Source organism: Equus quagga, chromosome 7 (assembly GCF_021613505.1).
Source record: "Equus quagga isolate Etosha38 chromosome 7, UCLA_HA_Equagga_1.0, whole genome shotgun sequence".
NCBI lineage: Eukaryota > Metazoa > Chordata > Mammalia > Perissodactyla > Equidae > Equus > Equus quagga.
This window is the reverse complement of record NC_060273.1, coordinates 98,844,711-98,867,940: the sequence shown is the minus strand read 5'-3', so window position 1 is coordinate 98,867,940 and position 23,230 is coordinate 98,844,711. Positions and strand designations below refer to the sequence as shown.

The window sequence follows — 23,230 nt, the reverse complement described above, 5'->3', positions numbered from 1 at the left end:
CGGACAAGCCTGAGCACTGCTTCACATCACTGACGCGGCAGCCGCGCCATTGGGTCGGGGGAGGGCGGCGGCCACAGCGAGCAACCGCCTAGAGGTGGAGCTGGCCGGCCGGCCAGGGCGGGGCGACGCGAGAGGGGGCGGGGCCGCAAGCCCGGCGAAGGATGCGCGTGCGTGCGGCGCGCCAGGGAGGGGGCGGGGCGCCATGAGGGGGCGGGGCCACGCGGCGCGCCGGCGGCCTGAGGGGCGTGGAGAGGCTGCCGGGAGCTCGAGGGCTTCTCTTCAGCGTTCCGGGCGCGCTATTCGGGAAGCTGGTTTTGGGGACGCTTGCGTCCAGTTGTCAGAACGCCGAACGGTGCAGTCACCAGTATTACCACCCGTGTACATAGACACCCTCGGCCTAGCCTCTTTTCTCCTTCCTTTGGTGGGCCCTGGAAAATACTGAGCTTTTAATTAGATCTCAACAAAACAAACAACAAGAAAAACACAAGAAACAAATTTAAGAAGATTAGTTTTGGGGGCTGCAAAGCATGACTTTTATTTTTTTTTTAATGTGAACTCTAAAAAATATAAAGCCTACGAGGAACGGTAAAACTCAAGAGCAGTGTAAGTCAACAAGGTCGAGTTCTTGAACAGTAAAACCAGGAAATGAAAGAAAGCTAGAAAGTTAATAAGTTAATAAGAATGAAAAGAATTACTACTTCATACAGCAAGAAATAAACTTCTGGAATTTGTGACGTTAATACGTGGGATGTATTAAACTAAGTTGAAGAATAGTCTGAGTATGTTTGGGGAATAACACTAATGAATCATAATGAGAACGTTTTTGAAAAACGGATCGTCAATCTCTTGAACGCTTTGTTTTGGGGAATTTAAACTCACACGGCACAGCTCCTTGGTACCATTGGGAGAAAGAGAATATTAGATTAGACAGATTGACCTCCAGCATTGTAAATGTAATCATCATTATTATTTTTAAAGTCATGTGACTTTAAAGACATTTTACAAAAAATCACTTCATTTTTGCATATTTAATTCTAGTGTCCAGAAGTTTATGTAGTTTTGCATAATTGAAATCATAATTTTCATACAACTATGTATTTTGCTTTTTTCCCTTACCATACTATAAAGATTTCTCAAGTTGTTGCAGTATTAATAATCATTTTTAAGTGGGGCATATTTTCCCTTAGGTAGTCAGTACATAGTATCCACATCGGTACCCCAAAATTGAAGTCAAGGTTACAACTGAGAAGAAAATATAGAGAAACAGAATATAAATAAATGATGAGGGCTGGCTGCTTTACGGGTCACAGTTCTATACTCCCAAAGAGTGGACACCAGGGTACAGTGTCCCAACCAAGGCCTAACCTAAGTTGACCTATCTCTCTTATTGAGTTCAATAAGACGTTGTAAAAATTTCCATCAGTTGTCTTTAAACTGAGATGTGCCCCCGCCAGAGGCTTTTCAAGGGGTGGGTGCACACAGTTTTAAGGCTACCGGTTTCTGAATCTTCAACTTGCGTCTGTAGTATTTCTAAAACCGATTTGCTGGTGAAGGAATGCAGTCAAGGCGTCTCCCTGTTGCATTTCATTTCTCTTTCACAGTAGCCGTAGAGTTCCCAAATTGCAAAAAGAAAGGGCATAACTCACTCGTTGAAAATCTTAAAATGGTGCATTGTTCCAGGGTGTAAAAACCTCAGGCAAACTTTGTCAGTTGTTTTTCTTTCTTTGAGGAAGATTAGCCCTGAGCTAACATTTGCTTTGCCACCAATCCTCCTCTTTTTGCTGAGGAAGATTGGCCCTGAGTTAACACCTGTGACCATCTTCCTCTACTTTATATGTGGGATGCCGGCTACAGCATGGCTTGATAAGCAGTGCATGGTCACACGGAGGATCTGAACCTGAGAACCCCAGACTGCCAAAGTGGAGCATGTGAACACAACCGCTGCGCCACCAGGTTGGCCCCCTTTATCAGTTCTTTACCAGTTTAAAATACTGAGCTGTATTAAGAAAGTGTGTACTTCTAATGACTGGATAACAAATTCTTTTGCAAGTTAGACGATTTTCAAATAATTGCTTTCAACAAAGTATGATCTTAAAATCACTGAGTTTATAAATTGCAAGTAGTTCAAAGAATTGAGTGACTGATATGAAACTCCTTACAACTTCATCTACTTGTTAAGGTAAAAATATTTTCTTAGAATTTATGAAAATGAAAAATTGAGAAAACGCTGATGCTAAACTCTGTCTCATTCTTGTGAGAAGTAGTATTTAACAACAAATGTATACACTAATTGTAAAAAATTACATGTTTAATAATGATCAAAATCTGCAATATATTTTGTATTATTTTGAATACTTATTACTAATAAATATAATGATACCTCGATCTGGAAGAAAATGTTTCAGCACTTACAATCTTTCAATCATAGGAACTTTAAATTTAAATATATATATTTTTCATTGCAGAGAAATTTAATAGGGTGATCGATAAAATACATTCAAACATAAAAATACATTAAATTATGACATACTCCTGAGAGGTGGGGATGTGGAATACAGTCATAAGTGTAAACAGAAAAATAAATTATGTAAAATATACTGTAGGTAAAGAAGAATTTGTTCATATATCTTTTAATTGGAAGATAGTAGGTAAAATTGCCATGGTATTTAGATTTCATTGAATTCATTTAAAAGAGTGACTATTCCATTTTAAAATGTCGATGTTTACAGTATGCAGGAAATTACACCATTTGCAACTACTTAAACTTAGAATGAAAAATTTTAGATGTCAACCTAAAAACATTCAAGAGGGTAAATAGTGTTTTATGTAGGCGAACAAAAATGTTTGAAGACCACTGATTTACTCATCAACCCCCTATTGGAGGTAGTCTCCATTTCGAAAGATTTTGGCAATATCTGTTCTTTCAATTTTTTTTTAGGTTTTTTTTCTTAAATAGAAACTCAACTAAAATACCTTTCTTTTTTGCAGAAAGATCTTACAGTGCTTCTAAACACCTACTCCTCCCTACCCTCTATGAATGAGAAGAAGTTTTTTGTTCCGCTTGGTTGGTTTGGTTTGGATTTGTTTGGTTCCAAAGGCTTTAGACTCTGGTTTAACCAGCAATTACTGTCTTCCCAAAAGCCTCAGAATGCTTTTGGGGGCATAACAAGAAGAACCATGGACTCAAGTTTAAGGAATCTGCAGATGGTACAGGTAGGACCTAGAGGACTGGAAGAAGGGGAAGGGGCCAGAGGGAGCCTCTGAATTACCCATTTGGGTGAGTGCCCAGGTGATGGCAGACAAAAAGAGGAACCCCTGTGAGGAAGCAGGCCAATGCCCAGTTTACCCCTGGGGGAGAGTCTTGTGTCACTGCGTCCTCAGCTCTGACTCATCAGCCTGGCCTGAGACCCAAAGCTTCACAACTGCCTGTGAGGGCACCTCCCTGTAAGGCCCCCAGGACACTGTAGGCTCACTACTGAAACTGGCAAACAGTTAGCCATTGATGATTAAGTAGCTAGGAACTAAAGGTGTTTTTTTTTCCTTTTTGCAATTACTGATTAAAGCTTTTAGCTGTTTACCCACCCATTGCTAACTGTGCTGTTTAGGCAATTTGCTATTGACTCCCAGTAGGCGCCTATAGATAACATCTCCCTGGAGCCCAGATCACCATGGTAATGGGTGTGTGAGATATTTTTCAGGGGTTAGAACCCCTTTTCCACTTCAGGCTGGTTGAGACCACCAACCCATCAACTGGGCCTGCACAAATGTTTGATAAGTGACCTTTTGATGTCAAAAGCCTAAAAATTCCACCCTCAGATCATGCTAATACCACCATTTTGTGAATATGCATCCTATGACGAGCCATGAAGTCTGACTACTCTTGCGTCAATCATCAATTACCTCACATTTCCTCATTTCCAATCACCTATTCCACATTTCAGACCACCTGGACCCCTTCCCCATAAATATCCGTGAGTCCCTATTTTCGGAAAAGTGGATTTGAGACTCATTTTCCCATTTCCTCAATTTGGCTGCCTTGTGAGTAAACCCTATCTGTTGTAATCTCATTGTTTCAGTGTTTGGCTTTCCTGGCGATGGGCAAAAACAAACCTGGTTGGGTAACACTACCTCATACCTTAAAGAGTGATGGCAAGGAATTGTTTTACCACACAAAGAGCACGATCTGCTTGCCACAAGACAAAAGCCAATTGTCAAGTGGCAAGATGGTGGTAGAGAAAGGGTATTTTATTACAGCGTGCTAGCAAGAGGGAGGATGGCCAACTAATGTCCAAAAGAACCACCCTAAGGGGGGGCACAGAATCTTGAAGCAGTTATGTAGGCCAGTGGGTTATAAGGGAGGGGGTTAGGAACGTTGACCCTCTGGTGTTACAGACTGGGAGTTGCCACATCAGATCTTTCAGTTTTCATTGATGATGGCTATCAGCATAGACTCTCTGTTTGAGGGGTCATCACATTCCTAAGGAAGTGAAAAGAACGAAGTTATCATCTTATCACAGCTGGGAGGTATATGCGCTAGCAGGAGTCAAAAAATCTACAGAACAGGTGGATCTCCTGGAGGATACAAGTCCAGCTGTGTTAGCTAGTCAGAGGTCGTTCAAAGTTACAACATGGTCTCTTTTCTACAATATGCCTTCCCTCATGTCAACCTTGTGTTGAGCTGGTTTTAACTGGACTACCAGAGAGGGGACACCTTATTACTAAAACAATGATCATTTTCAAGTGTTTAAGTTGTTTTCTTCTTTTTAAGTATTGCTTTGGGATAAATTTCCAGGAGTGGGATTATGGAACATCTTTCTGGCTTCTCATATATACTGTCATATCACTTTCCCCAAGAGTCAGGCCAGTCTGCTTTACTAGCAGCAAGAGAGTATGCTGAATTTGCCAAATCTTGTCCCCACTGGATATTACATTTTAAAAATTCTTGCTAGCTTGCTATGTGTAAAATGGTACAGAAAATTTTTGCAAATTTGCCTGGCCACTCATGATTTTTTTTGTCCATATAATCTCCTGTAATTAGCAGAATATTTCTTCTACAATTTTCCTTCTGGGGATTTTCAAATGTTCAGTTCTTGTTGGTCTCTGCTTAAACCAGAAACCTCAACAGAACAATCTGCTTGCACAGTTTTGGTAAACGTTGTTAACTTGGTCTAATTTGGGGAAAGACCAGGACGAATAAAAAAAAGTATTGTTTTTAGTAACTAACTGGGCAACAGTTTAATCTAGAAAATTATGAAAGGAACCTACTTTAATGAATGTAAAAGTCACGCAAAAATAGCATAGCAATGTGTATGCTTCCCACACTATTTAGAAATGCTTTTCTTATATAAGAAGTCTATTTTATTAACACTGATAATTTGTTTAGCCAAGGTGAGGTTTTTCAATTGTCATCAATGCATTCATCACGTCAATAGTTATTGGATCCTGTTGTATACCGTATTAGATCCTAAATGGTTTCAGGGAATTGATGGTCTGTGGGAGAAATGTAAGTATAAACAGATCAGAATGAAATATGTATATAAACAACCCAAAGTGAGAGCCCAAAGGACAAAGCTGCTAACTCTCCCTGAGCACGTCTGGGAAGGAGGTGATGGTTAAATTGAGTCTTAAAGGATTAGTGGGAGTAAGCCTAGCCAAAGGCAGTGGGAGAAGGGAGGGGGCCCTATCAAGAAAGCAGGGAGCTGAGAGAAAACAGGAAATGGCCGCTTTTTTCTTCCCCACTTCCTCCCCTGGTACAAGGTGACACCCTAGGAGGTCTTCTGAATGTATAAAAGTCCCCACTCCCCTCCCTCAAAATGCATCATAATACAGGTTTCCCCCACTATCTGAAAGTTCACTTTACACCACTTTGCTTTTGCAAAAGTACTACATTAGTACTCATTTGCACTAACCTAGAGAAATCCAAAGAGGATTTTCGCTTTTATGAAAAAGGGTGAAAAGTGAAAAGAGCACTCAGTGTTTGTTGTGCAGTGAGCCATTATAGAGGCTAAGCAGTCAGGCACACTATTGTATTTCAAGCCTTCCACATTAGCCACATCAGCCACAGCAGACAACAAACCTCGACCTTCCATGACCTTTCACATCCAGGCAGGCAAACAGAGAAGGTGTAGCCATTAGTGACCTGCCTGCCCTGATGGATTCGGACTACAAGGAGATGTTAATAGACGACCTTCTTCCCCTCTCTCCTACATCCCACCACCCCAACCTCCAATGACTCAGACTAACGAGCTGTCAATACCGCCACCACCTCTCAGCCTTCCAGTGTACTCGCTGTCTTCCCAATTCTGGTAAGTGAAACTACACTGTACGAACATTATTTCTACTTTATGTAGGCTGTGTGTTTATCATAGCATTCCTGCTTTTACTATACGTTATGTTATTTTAGGTTTTATGTGATTTGGTAGGCTACTTTTCAGGTCTGGGTATGCTCAAAAATTTTTCCCATGTAAAGTAATGGCAATTGCTTCTTCTTTTTACACCATTTCAGTTCACAAAAGTTTTCATAGGAACTTTGATTTTGGTTAGTAGGGGAAACCTGTACACATTTCCTATTTTTGCAGCTCACCCAGAATTCACATTCTCTCAGGACAGCTACTCTCTTAGAAGCTTTAGGAGTGTAGTTCACTTAAAGTAGCCTACTTAAAGCAAGAACCCCTCCTTGGGGTACTAGCATTTTGAAAAGGACACTTGTGAACCCAAATGGATCTTAAAATTGTAGAAGTATGCAGAGCAGAATTCTTTTAGCAGGTAGATTTCTGGGTTCCCCTTGTGTATTTGGTCTAGCCTCTCTTTACTTCCCTAAACAATACAAGATGAGGAGGCAGCAACTAGGTCTTCAAATTCTGATAATTTTCTCACAACCTCCCTCTTTGGTATGGTGTTATCATTTTACTCATCACATTGTCACAAGTTAAAAATCTTATGTCACTGTAAAAGAATCTATTGATTTCCTTTGTTGTCTCATTTCTTGAAGTTGTCAGGGCCCTGACTCTAGCTCTTTAGGAGCAATGGATGAGAAGGATTCTGAAGATTCTTTAAGAATCAGCTTCCACCCATTGGTAGCCTCCCCCATGACATCCCAGCCCAGCCCACTCAAATATTGCCCAGCAATTCTGGCAGAGAAGCCCAATTTCTTGGAGAGATGAGGGTATAATTGGTAACTCAGAGCAGAGAGTCTGTTCTGAGGATTTTTTTGTAGCCTAAAAGAGTTTCCCAGGTGTGGGACAGATGAGGAAGGCCAGAGTCACCCCAGAAATGAGGCCACTGTCAGCAGCACGCTTCTGTCAGCACATCAAGAGCAGCTGGGAATGATCCCTATGTGTTGACAACCTTTGCTGCAGCTTCAGTCTCAGAACTTCTTCCTGCCCTAACCTTTGTCCATGTCTAACTGGCTCTCTACGTGGGTGTCCATCCAGTCAACCAGGAGTAGCTCCAGCCTCACCAGTAATTCCTTGGCCTCAGCCTCAGTCTGCCTGACAAGTTCAGAGATTATCCAGCCTCTACATCTATCCATTTCATCTCATTTTTATCAGTTATTGCACTGTCTGATGACCACATCTCTCCCAAACTCCTTACAATCACATCTAGGCCATCGTGTATATGCCACATTGGGGCAGATTTCATCCAATAGCCATAAGATGAAAAATCCATCTCCACTTGCTGCAGCAGAATGGGCCTCTATATTATTGTTTCTTAGAATATGGCCCACAGATCACAAGAATAAGAACCACCTAGGAAACTTGTTTAAAATGAAGATTCCTGGGACACATTCTCAGAAATTTATGTTCACTAGTTTTGATGTAAAACATAAGAGTCTGCATTTTTAACAAATCCTAGAGGTGATTCTTATGCCCACTAAGTTTGAGAACCATGGTCTTATTGGTCCTTGTCCTCCAACTTTCTAAAGATGAGGTGACATCACAGGTGTGGGTCCCAGCCATGTTTCCTCCAATTATGTTAGTGTCAATTCAGTAGGACACATTGGGCAGAAAACCCAAAACTTATAGAGCTCTTTAGCTCAGGCCTGAGGATATGGCTTTATGGCTGATGGATTACCCTACCAGTGTTGTGAGAATTGCTTTTTGAGAAATTTACCAACCTGGTTTACAGCCTCATGAGCCACATCCTAAGTGAGGGACCTTGGTACTGAGTTCTCTGTCACCACCCAGACTGATGTCAGATGGGCCAGGTTCTTGTCAGTCACAAACATATGAGACTCCACCCAAAGTCTTAGGAGCCATGCTTTATCAGAGAAGGAGCAGTCAGATCGCTTCTAACCCAGTAGTCCATCTGGGTCCCCTATTGCCACCCCAACCTGGGTCTAGAGCCCTCCTACCCCCTCTCCCAGCTCTGGGGACAGTGCCTCAGACACCATTACAAGGCCCCTGTTGGCCAGGCCCTAATCACCTGAATGATCTTCTGGTGCCTTACTTCTTACAGAGCCCAGGAAAGGAAATTTGCTTTCACAACCTTCACTCCTTTGGTGCTTTCGCATCCTGCCTCAGTTCCAGACTCTACATCAAAGCTGTCTTCTTGGGGCCGGCCCGGTGGAGCAGCGGTTAAGTTCACACGTTCTGCTTCAGCCGCCCTGGGTTCACCGGTTAGGATCCCAGATGTGGACACGGCACCGCTTGTAAAGCCGTGCTATGGTAGGCATCCCACATATAAAGGAGAGGAAGATGGGCATGGATGTTAGCTCAGGGCCAGTCTTCCTCAGCAAAAAGAGGGGGATTGGCGGCAGATGTTAGCTCAGGGCTAATCTTCCTCAAAAAAAAAAAAAGTGTCTTCTCTCACATCCACCTTATATCCCCACACAAGAGCTCCCAGCCACCTCCTTGGGCACTCAGCTTGAAGACCCTCTTCCTACCCTGCATTGGGATGAATTATTATTGATGATTCTATCTCTGGCAAGGTGACCTCAAATTCCCGAGCTGCTTCAACACCTTCGAGGTGTTCACAGCCCTAGGAACCTCATGCCATCTGTCCTCCCACAGGAATCCACTGTGTCCTAGTGTGGAATTCTGTGAGCTGATTCTGCCCTAGGATCAGCTCCACCTCATTTCTTATCCTGACTTCCTAAGCATCTAGTGACTGTGTCCACTGTCCTGTCTGGCTCTTCTACTGGCGTTATTCTCTGCAACTAAATTAGTTCTTCAAAGCCTGTCCCATACTAATTAGGTAAGTCTCATGCTAAGTCTCAGTCACTCTTCCTGCCCCATGTGGCCAGAGGAGCCCACCATACTTAGAATCCAATTGAGTTACGATTCCTAGTCAGAAGGGGATAAGGCCCTTAGTGTCAGTTTCGTGAGTTCTGAAGTCTTGTGGAGCATGCCTGAGCAACTGTCTGAAGACTTATATTGGTGGTGGATCTGTATTATAGATGTAAGGTTCTCTCCTTGAGAAGTATGGATTGAATCCTCAGTAGCGGGCTGGCATTTTTAACATGCCACCCAAAGTCTTGAGCACTGAAGCTGAGTACTGCTGTGCATCCATCCTATTTAGGCTCAGTACAACCAATCGGTTCACCATGATTTTATCTTATTTGGGCTTAAAAATTAGTTTAATACTTTGTTATTTTACCTAAGTGTTTCTCCATGCCTCTTGGATAGGCTTCAATTCCTTAGTCTAGGGCACCTGATCCAAGAACCCCAAAACATCCCTTACTTTCTAGGTTCCTATGCAAAGTAACCCTAATATTGGTCATTTGTGGAGGACAGGCATATTTTATCCATCCATTCATTCATTGATTCATTCAGTCATTCCTTCTTTCAACACATATTTTTTTGCCAACTATGTGCTATGCTCAGTGATAAGCCCTGGGAATACAGTGTGTGAACAAGATCATGTCATTCGTGTCCTCCTGGAGCATCTGAAGCACCTCATCTGGGCTGGGGAAGGGAGTGGGAGGGGAGGGATTTCCAGAGGCAGTGATGATTAAGCAGAAGTCTGCAGAGTAAGTCGGAGTTTTCACAAGTAAGAGGCAGTATAAACAAAGTTCCAGGCAGAGTGAAAGACTCAGAGGCAAGAGAGGGCCTGGCTGCTGAAGAACTGACAGAAGTTCCACATGGCTGGGAAACAGCCTGAAACAGGGGAGTGGTGAGAAAAGAAGACAAAGAGTTTTGAAGGCATCAGGTCATGGAGCATCTTAGGAAGCCATTTAAGTAATTTGAACTTGATGCTATGACCGTACAGCTTTCCTCAGGTAGAATTCAAACCTGATCAAATGGTGCAGGGCCAGGTCTAGCTTTTGCTAGCCTAAACGGTGCCAAGTAAACATCAACTTCTGCTTTTACTGAGAGCAGGTGGGACATGATGCTGAAAGCTGTCCAGCTAAGTCCCTGGCCCCATAGCCAAAGGGCTATCCCAGTACAAGTCTTTTACCTAGTCTCAGGGTCTGCCTTCTGGATCAGTGAGACAAAAAAGCAATTTGTCCATGTTCCACTTCTCTCCCAACAAACAAACAACAGCACACACCCAAACACTAACCCAGTGCATCTATTCAGTAGGTTCTGGTGCTATAATCTCACATTTTCCCCACCTGGAAGAGCCCCACCTGCTAAAGTTATGCCATGTCTGACCTCAGAATAAACAATAATATCCAGGGTGTGTTTTCTGGGTCAAAACCTGGCCTTTAGTTACAATAATGTAACTCATCTCTGAGTCTGACCAAGCTGGACCTTGGGCAGGATGACACAGCCTCTGCCCTAGTTTCCAGACCAAACCAGATACAGGGCACGCAAATCCAAATGTCCTTAGTCTACTCATCAGAATAGCAGGAGCCGCCGACCTCGAGGGAGGGATGTGTGAGCTTAGACCTGAAGGAGGTGTGGAAGTCGTAGCCAGATGCAGAGGAGGGAGAAGAGGTTTCAGGCATATGCAATATCTTATAGAAAGTCCTGAAGGAGAAAAGGGGCATGGCAGTTCAGAGCTCGCACCTGAGGACTTTGGTGCTGACCATGGGTTTCCGATTTCTTCCTCAGTTTCCTTGGTTGCTAATTAGTATTATAATTTGTTGCTGCTGACAATAACAGTGAGCATTTATCTAGTGTTTCTGTGTGCAAGGGGTTGTGCAGAAGAGCTTTAGGGGGCTGGCCAGTGGCGCAGCAGTTAAATTTGCACGTTTTGCTTCGGCGGCCTGGGGTTCACCGGGTGGGATCCCAGGTGCAGACATGACACTGCTTGGCACACCATGCTGTGGCAGGTGTCCTACATATAAAGTGGAGGAAGATGGGCACGGATGTTAGCTCAGGGCCAGTCTTCCTCAGCAAAAAGAGGGGGATTGGCAGCAGATGTTAGCTCAGGGCTAATCTTCCTCAGAAAAAAAAAGAAGAGCTTTAGGATTGTTGTTTTATTGATGTTTCACAGCAAACACTGTAAGAACTAGTACACAGATGGGGAAACTGAGCAATTGGGAAGTTGAGTAACTGGAGCAAAATCACATGGTCACTCAGTGGTAGGTAAAATTGGTATCTAGACTCAAGAACTCAATCTCTTAACGATGGTGCTACACTGCCTCCCCAATGTATTTCCTCAAGTTGGCACTTTCCCTGTCCCCTAGGTCCTTAGGTCCTGGGTTGAGCTCCCTGAAGGACTCTTGCCTCTCTGGAACCTGCCCCACGGCCTTCAGCTAGCAGGCCTACCCCTCCACCACTGGGGAAACACCCCTGAGAACGCATCCTCCACTTTGGTCCTGCTCGTGGTTTATATCCTGAGCTGTTTCCCTTAATTGCTTTCCACCTGCCTTCTTACCATTCCTGACTCTTAGACTCCTGCTCCCAGGATTCACAGCCTATTTCTAGACTTATTTGTCCTTCAGATCTGACATGTGACAATTTGTCACTGGATGTCTGTGGATGGCTCATATTGACTATGGTTTGCACTTAACCCTTTCATTTTGCTATTTCTGTCTTCTTTGAGTAAACACCTCACCCCGGAAATTCTACTCTGAACCTTGCCCTCTATGACTGGTTCCCATTAGGGTGTCCATGCCAGTGTAGAGACTAGATGTCAGGCCTTGGTCTGTGGTCAGGGTAGAATCAGCAACATCTTTGTGCCCAGCTAACTTCACCTACAAGGTAAAAAGGTCCTGGGGTGGCATTACTGAGCCCCAGGGGCCAGATGGCAGAGATCATGGTAGGGGTACTTGACATATTCTGTGCTTTGTTACCCATTCACCAAATCTTTACTGAGCACAGTGCTAGGCATTAGAGATCTAGTCTCTTCTCACATGGAGGGTAATGGACATTCACTGGTTGCCTGCCCGGTAATCGTTCTTCCCTCCCTCTACTCCCTAACAGCACCCAGTCCTCACTATGGAGAATGCTTCTTCTCTCATTTTATATTAGCCTTGAAATTTCAGTGGGGTGGTGGACACCATCCCCACCTCCAGAGGTGGGGGAATGGTGAAGGCCCAGTTGGTCTATGCCAATAAAGGTAGTTACATAAGACATTTCTTCTGGTGTGATGTGGTACGCAGATATGAAGTCTGGAAACGCCAGACATTTTGCCATGATAAAGGAAGCCCAATGAGCACGGAGCTTACACAAAAGAGTGAACCTGGTCAACAGGTCAAGGAGCCTAAATCAAACACTCCCGAAGTTCACTCTACCTCTGGACTTTTCAGTTATATAATTCAATAAATTCCCTTTAAGTTTTAAGCAAATTTAAGTTGAGTGTTTCATTGCTTGAAAACTTGAAACCCAGCTGATACACGGAGCTTAAATCTCAAGGCCCAGTAGCCATTCCCCCTTCTTTGGATAATAGCATTCATTTTCTTTTGGGAGACAACTCTCCTGCCTACTAAGTATACTAAGTTTTCGACCAGCTTATGGAAAAGGCCTGCATGGCAGAGATGTTAGTCGTCCTCTAATATCCATTCACTTTCTTCCTTAGTAACGCAACTCCCAGTTTTAGCTGGGCACAGCTTTCCTTGCAGTTAGGTGTGGCCATGTGATTAAGTTTTGGCCAATGGTATATAAGCAGAGTGTTGTGTTCAATTTCAGGGAAATACTTTTAAGGGGAGATAATGTCCTTCTTCCTCTCATGTCTGGCTGGGATACAGACTGATAGCTAGAGTCGGAGCAGCCATATTGGGCCATTAAGTAGAAGTCATGAACTGAGAAAGAGATAGGTGTTTGGGTCCCTGGCACTGAGGAAGTACATACAAGCCAGAGACCAGTTAATTCTGGATTTCTTTTATCTGAGAGAGAAATAAACTTCTTTCTGTACCACACTTTTATTTTGGAAATCAATTTGGGGACTTTCTGTGGATCTGGTGGTAAAGAGGAACTTTTCCTGCTGGATTTGAAACTGGGAGAATAGGAGCCTAAAGCTACTGGGTGCTACCACCTGAAGTGAGCCTACCAGAGACAGACATGAGCCTACATGAAGGAGACATGGAAAGACACGAAGGCGAGCCTGCTGCCACCATTTAAGCCCCCAGATCCTGCCATTTCAGAAGCCAGATATCCCCCAGCCAGTACCACTGTGCTATGTACCTCCAGACCTGTTGAGTGGTGCTCCCTGGAGTTAGACAACATGCTAACCTGTGCCAGCCTCTCAGGTATGTAAGCCAACACAACCCTCCTCCTACCTCTTTTGTTTTTTGTTTAAGCCAATTTGAGTAGGTTTCATTCATTTGCTATCAAAAGATTTCTTTTTTTTTTTTTTTTTTTTGATGAAGATTAGCCCTGAGCTAACTGCTGTCAGTCCTCCTCTTTTTTGCTGAGGAAGCCTGGCCCTGAGCTAACATCGTGCCCATCTTCCTCTACTTTACACGTGGGACGCCTACCACAGCATGGCGTGCCAAGCAGCGCCATATCTGCACCCGGGATCCGGGCCGGCAAACCCCGGGCCGCTGAGAAGCAGAACGTGCGAACTTAACCGCGGCGCCACTGGGCCGGCCCCAAAAGATTTCTTAAAAACAGTAATAAATAAACATAATATATATAAATTGAGATAAGCACTAGAAGGAGAAACAGGATGTTCTTGAGAGAGTATGACAGGGGGCCTGACCTATTCTTTTTTTTTTTTTTTTTTGAGGAAGATTAGCCCTGAGCTAACATATGCTACCAATCTTCCTCTTTTTGCTGAGGAAGGCTGGCCCTGAGCTAATATCCGTGCCCGTCCTCCTCTACTTTATATGTGGGATGCCTACCGCAGCATGGCTTGCCAAGCAGTGCCATGTCCACACCCGGGATCTGAACTGGTGAACCCTGGGCCGCCAAAGCAGAATGTGCAAACTTAACCACTGCACCACCGGGCCAGCCCCTGACCTATTCTTAGGGGTCAGAGTGGGCTGTTCTGAGGAAATGACGTTTGAAGAGAAAACTAGAAGAGGAGCAGTTAACTAGTGGAAATGAGTAGAGCAGGGAGAAAGAGTAGTCCAAATGGAAGTAATCACCATTTACCGAGGGCCCGTTCTGAGGTAAAAAAAAAGAACTTTGCACTTGTGAAAGTAAAAGAAAGCCAACATGTGTGGAATGTAGTGGATGAGAGAACCTGGACTCAACAAGCCCGGAGGCAGGCAAGGGCCAGACCAAGCAGCCCATGGCACTGTGCTCTCATGGGGTATCCAGAGTCACGATGGGTGCAAAGTAGGTTTCACCTGGCGGAGAATGGTGATGAATGTAGTAGCTGTGCTGCCAGGGAGTAGAATAGTTTAAAGACTGTCCTATTAACCCTCCCAGACTGAGGCATTCATCTCCTCACCGATCATCCTACACCTGCTCTTGCCTCCTCCACTTAATTTTCCACTCAGCTACCCAGAGAGAAAGGAACGTACATCATGCTACTCCTCTAAATTCAGTGGCCTCTCACTGCTCTTAGGAAGAAATCTACAAACGTTGATGTGGTTTACAAGGCCTCCAGGATCTGGTCTCCACCCACTCTACATCCTGATTCTTACCATTCTCCTCCTCTGGGTCTTGTCATCCACCATCTTGGTATTGCAGTCTCTGTCACACGCTTGCTCATCTCTTGGCTTCAGGCCTCACACACATTCCTTTCCCAGCTAATGCCTACTTAACCACACCGCCTTTGGGTCTCCACTTAAATGTCTTTTAGGGCCAGCCCAGTGGCGCAGCGGTTAAGTGCACATGTTCCACTTCCGGGCCCTGGGGTTCCAATCCCGGGTGCAGACATGGCACTGCTTGGCAAGCCATGCTGTGGTAGGCATCTCACATATAAAGTAGGGGAAGATAGGCACAGATGTGAGTTCAGGGCCAGTCTTCCTCAGCAAAAAAAAGAAAAGAAAAGAAAAGTCATTCATACTTTCTCTAACCTTGAAGAGTGAGTTGGGTCTCCCTAATACATATTCGCATCAGCCCTTGCTCCTCACTGTTGTCATGCCTTGGTTACTATTTGTTAATCTGTGAACTCCATGGGCCTGTGCCTATCCTTTTCTGTTACCTAGAGCCGAGTAGTAGTGCCATGCAGTAACTCTGTCCAATATTCTGTGTGCTCTGGGAGATAGGTGGGGAGAGGAAGTTAGAGGAAGAAAGAATTTCTACAACAGTTTTCTATGTGTTGTTCATGGAGTCCAGTTTCTCATCATCAACAAGAATTTGCATGAATGAAGAATTTTGAGAATGAATTTTTCTGAAGAGAAAAACATAGGTCATTTCTAGAAGGCCTTCTAATGCTAAAACTCTGCGCTCTCTTTGCCTCCAGGCCCTAATTGTGCTACATTTTTGTAATGTTCTTATGGCTGCTAAGCTTAGGGAGTTAGCACATCATGCTAGAGATAGGAGCACAGGCTTTAGAGGCAGACAGTTCAGTTCAACACACATGTATTGCATGCACTAGGTTCAAAATAAGACAAGTGGGGCCAGCCCCATGGCCGAGTGGTTAAGTTCACGCACTTGGCTTCAGCGGCCCAGGGTTTCACCGGTTTGGATCCTGGGCGCGGATGTGGCACCGCTCATCAGGCCATGCTGAGGCGGCGTCCCACATGCCACAACCAGAAGGACCTTACAACTAGAATATACAGCTATGTGCTGGGGGGCTTTGGGGAGAAGAAGAATTAAAAAAAAAAAAAAGATAGGCAAGAAAAGTAAAATAAGACAGAGTCCCTCTCCTCATGACCTTAGAGTCTGATGTAGGTAACAGACACACAAACAGTTAATTTCAATCTAATGGGCAAGCTATGAGAAAAGTATGCAGAGTGTTACTGAGGCAGCCACCACTTACTAATTTTGTGTCTTTGTGCAAATAGCAACCTCTCTCAGGCCCCAGTTTCCTCAACCATAAAATGGGGCCAAAGTTCCTACTGCCAAAGGATTGCTTTGAGAACTAAGTGAGATAACGTCTATAAAACATGTAACACAGTGTTTTACACACAGAGGCACTCAGTAAATGGTATCCATTGGATTATCTAATAAAGCCAGAACCCAGAGTTCTTGTTCTATCTGTGCTGGCTAAATTTGTATGATTCTTCCACCACAAACTGAATTTTCACATAACCCTATGCACTGTAATAATTGTAACAATAACCTACTGTCATACTTGTCCTTGTTCACAGGAGAGACTGGACAAGAAATGATGACTCTATTAGCACAAATCTGTGACTACTACTTGAAAAAAGCCTCAGAGAACATTCTGTGCTGACATTGGGCCCAGACTATTGTTTTAATATGTGAAGAACAAAATGTCCACGTTATCGCTGTAACTTCTTCCCCCATCATCTCCTCACTTCTGTCCACTGGTCCTTTTTTACTCTATTGCCAATGTTATCTCTGGCTGTTATTCCAATGACATTAACTCATCTATTCCCTATATTCAGAAATCTCAAAGATTCCCTCTGAATCAGAATCAGACTCACAATTATGTTCTAGGCTTCACCTACTTGGTGTCCTTACCTTTGCCCCTTTCTGCTATAAATCATTAAACTAAAGATCTCTCTCTTTTGCCCATATTAGCCTTCTCATGACGTTGTCCAAGGCTCCCACCCAGGACAGCCTTGCATGGAAGTGGTCTCCAAGATTGTATAATTGAAATGCAGCTGCCAAAATTCCCCCAAAGAGTCTTCCATATGCTAGTCACCATGCTTTAGATTAGCTCTTGGGGATTTCTTCTTTTTGATTAAAAAGCTGACTAACCAGCTGGGGACCCTGCCATGGCCTCTGTCATGCTGTAATCTGCACTAGTCAAGGGAGTTGTAGGAAGAACCCAGGGAGGCCCAAGAAACCTAGAAATGAACTCAGTGGCCATTGAGGGTGTCGCTGTGAACTACACCTTGGAAGAGGGGGCTTTACTGGATCCTTCACGGAAGAAACTCTACAGAGACGTGATGTGGGAAACCTTTAAGAACCTGTCCTCAATGGAAGTCATGTGGTAGACAGACTTCATGAAGGGAAAGAGAGTAGTCAACATGGAGAGAACTTCAGCCTTATTACAGATCACAATCTGAAAAATAAAACTGTTGGAGTGGATCTAAGTGAATGCAGTGCACGTGGAAAAGTCTTCATGCATCATTCATCCCTTAATAGGGATGTAAACAGCATGGAAAAGACTTCAATTGGCCCACATCCTAAAATGTGAAAAATCCCACTGAAAAGAAATATAAATGTAAGTACTATGAGACAGCTTGGTGGAGCCTAGTTTCATGTGAATTATTATTTTCATATTTGGGCCTTTGCTTGTTGTCCATCCTTCTGACTGGTATTTGGTGAATAGACTTTGAACTAAGAAGAGAGACCTGTGATAGGACAACAAAATACAGAGTTGGAGACAGCCTCCCCATGAATAATGTTAGGAACTAGGTTTTCCATTATCTATGCCCTTTATGGTCCCATGTTAAAATTTACCAATAGCTTCACTTGCATGAGCTTGGGAAGGCAGTGGCAAAAACACATTGGTCATATTTTTGAACCACCATACAGAGAGAGAGACAGATACATAGGAGCTTTGAGGATACCATCTTTCAGCCCACTTTCTGGATTCTTACCCTTCCAATCAAGAGCATCCTCAAAACTACCACCAACTATTTGGTTACCATTTTCTTAGAGGTTGAGGTTTCCACTGATGTCTTCACAAGATCCACATCAAAGATCCACCAGAGTTTAGATATTTATGTAGGCCTTCTTGTGTCCACCAGGAAATTAATTCAGACTTTCATGCTTGGGAGTATTCTCTGATACCCCTCTTCTCTAGATTATATCCATATAAGGTCTAATTTGTATAGTAATCATCTTATGCTGTGAATAGTGCTAGTGAGTGTGTTTTCCTAATTCATCATGACATCTACAATGGTGCAGTCAAAAAGACGTCATGACACCATGTCTTCTCAGACAAGGGAAACAAAAGAAAGAATAAACAAGTGGGACTTCATGAGACTAAAGAGCTTCTACAAGGCAAGGGAAAACAGGATTGAGATGAAAAGACAACCCACCAACTGGGAAAAAATATTTGCAAATCATATATCTGACAAAGGGTTAATCTCCTTAATATAGAAAGAACTCACACAACTCAACAACAAAAAATCAAACAACCCGATCTAAAAATGGGCAGAGATATGAACAGACATTTCTCCAAATAAGATATACAGATGGCCAATAGACACATGAAAAGATGCTCAACATCACTGATCATCAGGGAAATGCAAATCAAAACTACACTAAGCTATCACCTTATACCTGTTAGAATGGCTATAATAACCAAGACAAAAAGTAACAAATATTGGAGAGGTTGTGGAGAAAAAGAAACCCTTATACACTGCTGGTGGGAATGCAAACTAGTTCAGCCACTATGGAAAACAGTATGGGGATTTCTCAAAAAACTAAAAATAGAAATACCATATGACCAGCCATCCCACTACTAAGTGTCTATCCAAAGAACTTGAAATCAGCAATTCAAAGAGACTTTTGCACCCTTATGTTCATTGCAGGATTGTTCACAATAGCCAAGATGTAGAAGCAATCGAAGTGCCCATTGACTGGTGACTGGATAAAGAAGATATGGTATATATACACAATGGAATACTACTCAGCCATAAAAAGAGACAAAATCGTCCCATTCACAACAACATGGATGGACCTTGAGGGTATTATGTTAAGTGAAATAAGCCAGACAGAGAAAGACAAACTGTATGACTCCACTCATAGGTGGAAGATGAACAAACACATGGATAAAGAGAACTATTCAATGGTTACCAGGGGGAAGGGGGTGGGGGTGGGCACAAAGGGTGAAGGGGTGCACCTATAACATGACTGACAATAATATATGACTGAAATTTCACAAGGTTGTAAACTATCATAACCTCAATAAAAAATTAATTAATTTGAAAAAAAAAAGATATCATGAGAGTCATGGAAGCTTGTTTCTCCGCTGCACTGTACAGTGGCTGCCTTGACCCAGGCCTTCCATGACCTTCCTCATGACAGGAAGACTGTGAATGTTCCCTGTTGCTTGTAGCTGAATGTAAACCCTCAATATGTTTTCAATTACATTTGATTGTATGTGATTAAAAGTATGTTCACTTTGGGGTGAAAAAAAAATAGAAGAAGTTGACTACCCAAATGCAAATCAGATTTGGTTGGCTTTTTCTCATTGATGAGATTTGTCTATTCTAGAGAAACCTCAACTTAAAGAAATGCTAGTGGAATTTGTTTAAAGCATTCACTGTGAACTTTTTTCTCAGTTCTTTGATTTCTTCATACTTCATCACTGAGATAATCATCTTTCAGATGACCATTCCCAATGGATTCTCCTTACTTCTAGATGCCATCATCTTATGAGTATGAGCTCACTGCTGGGGAAATGACCCATGATCTGATATATAGCGGTTAATATCTTTGTGCTTAAAAATTGGTGTGCCATTTTATTAGCTTTATAAACATTTGGGTTGTGCTTATTCTGCTATGAATTTCTCAAGATACCTGAAATGTTGACACGTGGGCTACACAAAAATTAACATCTTTGCTCTGGTAGCATTATTCTAAGAATGAGCCCCAAGGACCCTCATCCAGAAGGCAGAACCAAGAGCCTGGAGGGAAAAACCTAGAGTTCAGACGGTGAAGCAAAGAGTGAGGGAGAATTATTCCCAAGCCTTGAAACCTATTGAACTTGGTCCAGCTGGATGTCAAAACTGCTTTGGACTGATAATTCCTTTGCACCTTCCATTTACCCCCTCTTTGAACTGAAATGCCTGTAACTTATCTTCTGCCTGTCCCACCGTGTATGTTGGGAATGGGGCACAGATAAGTTGTCTTTTTAGTTTCACAGGTCCACAAATACAGAGAAATTGTGCCCAGAATTAATTAGACCCAAGAGCATCAGAAGGACATAATTTAGATGGTATTTTGGACTTTTGAGCTGACTAAGATGAGATGTTTTACTTCAAACTGATGCTGTAAAGTGATAAGGCCCTTGGGAACCCTTGGAGGAGGTGCATGTATTTTGCATGTGGGACAGACATAGATGATTGGGGGCCAGAGGGTGGACCAAAGTAGTCAGATTCTACCCCAAAGTCCCTCAGTCTTGTATAATCACCTCCCCTTTGAGCGTGAGTGGAACCTATGAATATGATGAAATATCACTCCCAGGATTATGTTATGTTAAATGTCAAAGAGAGATTATTCAGGTAGGCCTAATCTAATTGTATGAGCCCTTTAAAAACTGGTGGAAGCAGAAGTCAGAGAGATTCAAAGCATGAGAGGATTTACCGTGTGGAAGATTCTCGTGCTGGCCTTGAAGGATTCTCTTGCTGTGATGTTGTGAGAGACCCTGTGAAAAGGAATGCCAGCAGCCTCTGGGAGTGGAGAGTGGTCCCCAACTGACAGTCAGCAAGAAAGCAAGGACGTCATTCCTACAGTCACAAGGAACTATCTTCTGCCAACAACCTGAATGAGCTTGGAAGCAGATTCTTCCTAAGTCAAGCTTCCAGAGGAGAATGCAGCCAGCTGACATTCTTATTTCAGCCCTGAGCAGCTCCTAACTGTGAGCCCAGCTCTGCTCTCCAGACTTCTTGACACACAGACCTGTGAGCTAATAAATGGGTGTTACTTTAAGACACTAAGTTTGTAGCATTTTATTACATAGCAAGAGAAAACTAATACAATTCTTACATACGTATTGACTGTTCGATATAAGTTTGTCTTTGTATAATTGAAGTCATTTGTTAATCAAATCATCAATTGCTCATTGTCCTGTTAGTTACAATGACTCAACCGCTAACAATCACATATCCCTGCTTTCAAACTCAATCAAATCACACGTTTCTATTTCCCTTAAATCCCCAAGGGAAATTCTAATTCATTATATCATTACAGCAGTGGAGCTGAACTCAATCAGAATTCTATAGGTGAGGAGTTTCATGAGGGACTTGGGTGATAACAGAACGTGGCAGGCCAAGAATGGTTGATGCAGACAAAAGAGGGGTTGGCAGGTGCTCCAAGTCATGTGAGTGTGGGAGGCAGGCTGGAGATAAGGCCAAGAGAATATGTTTCAAGGATCCAGAGCCCAGGCTAAGATATTAGAGAAGCAAAGGGTCAGGGACATGAGCAAAGAGTCTGCAAAACTGGTCAGGAACCAGCCTAAGAAGACTGGAATCCAAGATTTAGGCTCTAGACAAGTGGTCCAGGAAACAGACTCAGTGACTAGCCAGAAGAGGAGACTTGAGTGTAGGCCACCCCAAACTGATCTCAGTGTGTTGAAAGGTTAGATCTGAAGGGAGGAGCGTATAACCCATACAGCTGAGGGTTCAACAGATAGACATTTACCAACAGAGTAAAAGTTTTTAAAGTGTTCCTGTATCAGCAGTATCAGCATCACCTGGGAACTCGTTGGAAATACAAATTCTCTAACCATCCCTGAGACCTAAGTAATCAGAAACTCTTGGGGGCAGGGCTCAGCAACTGGTGTTTTAACACACTCTCTGGGTCATTTTAATGTGCAATAAAGTTTGAGAACCACAGCAATAGTGTCTTCACCCTTACCTTCCACTGACAAGCATCTTGAGATCTGCACAGCCAAGCTATTAGCCTAGCTTCCTCTTTCCTCATTAGCTGGCTTCCTCTATTTTCCTAGTAGAGCCTTTCTGACAGGACATGTGGAAGGAGAGCAGCAGTCAAAATGCAGTTCCTTTGCTTTTCATCTTGGGTATATCATAAAGCAGATTATTGTTGAGATGAATATATGCGTATTAATTCAAGACAGCTTTATAGTAGATTATAAAATATTGCTGTGGGAAGAAGTCTGGAATGTGATCCAGAGGAGAAGGGGGAAAAAACCAATCAGTAACTTACTATAGCCAAACACATAAGAACAAAAGTAGTGAGCAAGCTCAAAGGGAATCCTTACCTGTGAGATCACTTACATGAAAAAGAAAAAGAATTTACAATATGGGTGCTTATATAGCTTTTCTGAGTGAAGAAATTGGTTTTGAACAAAAATAAAATAAGAAATAAAATTCTGTCTAAGTTAAAATCACATATTATTAGGAGTGTTGTGAGAGAGAGCAACATAGAGTTTTATGCCTATTTTGGGTCAGTAGTTGAACATCTATTCTCTTCATTATCCAAGTACTATGTTTAAAAATTTTTTTCAGAAATGACATTTACTAATATACTTTTATTGTCTCCTTGACTTTTTCCTATGTAAAGTATTTTTCAATTTGTAATCCAGGATCTAATTGCAGCTTTTATCATTATTCCTATCCCCATGTCCTCTTGATTTATTATCAGTTTGCAACTGACCACACAATTACAGGTTTGTCTTTTTTTCCTCATAAACAACAGAACTTTATTTCTCACGGTCATGGAAGCTAGATGTCTGAGATCGCAGTGCCAGCAAGGTCGAGTTCAGGTGAGAGCCCTCTTCCGAGCTGCAGACTGATGATCTCTTGTATCCTCCTCGCATGATGCAGAGCAGAGCTACAGGTGTGTTCTTGACCGTCAATTGTATGCTATTTTAATTTTAAAAAATGAAAGCCTCTTTAATGAGGATGCCTATGATCCATTAATGCAAGTTATAGAATGGATCTGGAAAGCAATTCATGATTGATCCAGAAGCTCATCTAACAGTTCAATGCTTTGTGCCAACTCATCTAGTTGTTACTTTGCACTATGTTTAATCCTTGAGAAGTCAAACAGCATCGACTACATGGTTTGTATGTTATTTATACACGTAGATTTGGTCAATTTAGAAATGATTATTAAAAAAGAAAGAAAAGAAAACTCCACATCTTGTTAATGATCAAAAGCTACAAAATAAAAAT

The 23,230-nt window shown here is 42.7% G+C and overlaps 1 long non-coding RNA gene across 2 annotated transcripts; it reads left to right on the top strand.

Annotated features, from left to right (window-relative positions):
• Window positions 1-6,133: 6,133 nt before the first annotated feature.
• Window positions 6,134-18,940, top strand: LOC124242510 (uncharacterized). Of its 2 annotated transcripts, none has more exons than XR_006889464.1 (3): window positions 6,134-6,305; window positions 16,538-17,583; window positions 18,902-18,940. It is a non-coding gene; the product is annotated as an uncharacterized LOC124242510 (long non-coding RNA). The 2 variants fall into 2 exon arrangements; XR_006889465.1 differs by lacking the exon at window positions 18,902-18,940 and adding an exon at window positions 13,301-13,579 and having other exon boundaries at window positions 16,538-18,347.
• Window positions 18,941-23,230: the final 4,290 nt, after the last annotated feature.